The sequence below is a fragment of the Perognathus longimembris genome, chromosome 1 (assembly GCF_023159225.1).
Source record: "Perognathus longimembris pacificus isolate PPM17 chromosome 1, ASM2315922v1, whole genome shotgun sequence".
In the NCBI taxonomy this organism is placed as follows: Eukaryota; Metazoa; Chordata; class Mammalia; order Rodentia; family Heteromyidae; genus Perognathus; species Perognathus longimembris.
Window position 1 is genome coordinate 71,258,931 of NC_063161.1, and position 2,122 is coordinate 71,261,052.

The window sequence follows — 2,122 nt, forward strand, 5'->3', positions numbered from 1 at the left end:
GGGCTGGGGATATGGCCTAGTGGCAAGAGTGCTTGCCTCGTATACATAAGGCCCTGGGTTCGGTTCCCCAGCACCACATATACAGAAAATGGCCAGAAGTGGTGCTGTGGCTCAAGTGGCAGAGTGCTAGCCTTGAGCAAGAAGAAGCCATGGACAGTGCTCAGGCCCTGAGTCCAAGCCCCAGGACTGGCCAAAAAAAAAATTAAAAAAAAAAAAAAAGAAAAGTCTCTAGGACTTTTCTACCTGCACTGGTAGAAAATTGTGCCGCAATTCTTTGGATTTCACCTTCCTGACTAGCTAGAACTACAAGTGTGGTCATTTCTCTTCCTCCTTCTCCCTCTTCCTCCTCTTTTTCCTCTTATTCCTTCTTTGCTCTTTCCCTCCTCCCCTTCTCCTCCCCCTGCTTGGATTCATTGATGGTACAGAAGGTTCCAGATAGCCATCCAGTCTATTTGAACAAAGTCACCCCTCTGTTCTATTCCCTTAACCCCGTCTTCCTTCCCTTTGGAAATTAATCTTTACTCCTTATTTCCTGTTTTACACTCAAGCACAATTTTTTTTGTTTGATAAATTTATAAATTAATACATAAATTATAATAAATTTTAAATTTATATTTATATAAATTATAATATATTAGCACTCTACCACTAAGCCACATTCCCAGCCCCGTTGCTATTTTTCAAGATTGTTGTCAACCTTGATTCTGCATGTGAGTGAAAACGTGACATTTGGCTTTTTCAGCCTGGCTCCTTGCACTCAACATGGTGATCCCCACTTCCATCCATTTTCCTGAAAATGGCATAATTCCACTCCTCCTTCTGTCTGAGCAGTACTCCACTGTATGTGTATATACCTACATACACATGTGTGTGTGCCACACTTCCTGTATCTAGGCTGGAGGCTGGATCTGCAGCTGGGCTATGGTGTGTTTCTTGAACACAGGGGAGGGTGTGGAGTGGGGTTGCCATGTTCAAGTATTTCTTAGTTGACCCCAGCATTCCTGGGCTTGAACTTAGGGCCTGGTCACTGTTCCTGAGCTTTTTTTTGGTCAAGGCTGGTGCTCTGCCACTTTAGCATCAGTTCCACTTCACTTCTGGCTTTTTTTTTTTGCCAGTCCTGGGGCTTGGACTCAGGGCCTGAGCACTGTCCCTGGCATCTTCCCACTCAAGGCTAGCACTCCGCCACTTGAGCCACAGCGCCGCTTCTGGCCGTTTTCTGTATATGTGGTGCTGGGGAATCGAACCTAGGGCCTCGTGTATACGAGGCAGGCACTCTTGCCACTAGGCCGTATCCCCAGCCCCACTTCTGGCTTTTTGGTGGTTCCTTTGGTGGTTCTCCTGGACTTTCCTGCCTGGGCTGGCTTTGAACCATGATCCTCAGATCTCAGCCTCCTGAGAGGCTAGGATGACAGGCGTGAGCCGCCAGTGCCTGGCTCCGCTCACCTTTTTAAAGCGGCTCAACCCATCTCCACTGGCCGGCTGGGCAGGGGCGATCAGTCCTCAGCCCACCATGGTCCTTTCCACTTGCATGTAAACGGAGTCTTTGCTAAGTAGCTAGGAGGAGCCATTCCTTTATTGTAGTTCCTTTCCATGGTTAGACGTCTGTTTTCAGCTATGAAAATGACTGTGTTACTCTGGAAGCCGTCAGGCTGGTGGGGGGGGGGCTGGCGTAGTGGTCACAGCTGGGTCGAGGGACTGGAGGGATGTGAGGAGGTGCAGCCCCCCCCCCCCCCCCGCAGAGGGACTGAAAGTAAAGGAGGAAGCATGCCAGCCTGCCTGTGCCCAGTCCTCCGGTGCTCTAGCCTGCTGCCCACTCTGCCCCAGACTTTGCCAGCCCTGCCACGGGGCCATATGGCTCCCCCACCCCTCCAGCCTCCTGTGGGTACGCAAGGGCCCCCCCACTGGGATCACAGGTGAGGGGAGCATGGAGAAGGGAGCACCTCCACCGAGTGGGGGAGGTTCTGGCTCTGAGGCTTATGGAGGAAAGCAGGGAAGAAAGGCATCCGGCTCTGCTACAGCTGTGTCTCTGGGACTGGGGCTGAGGGCAGGGGTGGGGTGGGGAGGGCTGGGCTGGGCTCAGAGACAGAGCCCCTGCCAGGAGCATAAAGAACCCTGGGGTTGC